The sequence below is a fragment of the Tupaia chinensis genome, unplaced genomic scaffold (genome assembly GCF_000334495.1).
Source record: "Tupaia chinensis unplaced genomic scaffold, TupChi_1.0 Scaffold000708_1, whole genome shotgun sequence".
Classification (NCBI taxonomy): Eukaryota; Metazoa; Chordata; class Mammalia; order Scandentia; family Tupaiidae; genus Tupaia; species Tupaia belangeri.
In genome coordinates, this window is record NW_006160231.1 from 211,257 (window position 1) to 211,611 (window position 355).

Sequence of the window (355 nt, forward strand, 5' to 3'; positions counted from 1 at the left end):
TTCAAAAATAACATAGGGCCGGCAGGTGGCATGGTGGTTAAGGTGCTGGATTCCCACATGGTTGACAATGGTTCTAGTCCCAGACCTGGCTGCTTGCTTTCTCACTTTCCTCATTAAATTTTAAAAAATAATAAATTAATTAAATTAATATATATTTTAAATGGGCTACCATATTTCTTCTAACAAAGATTTCTCGAGCACCTATTATGAGCTGGGCAGACACTGTCCTAAGAATAAAAAGCGAATCAAACTGACAAAAACCTCCTGCATCTCACATTAAGGATGAAACGTGGAGAAAAGGGGCCGGCAGGTGGCCTAGTGGTTAAGGGCGCTGGACACTCCCACCTGGCTGACT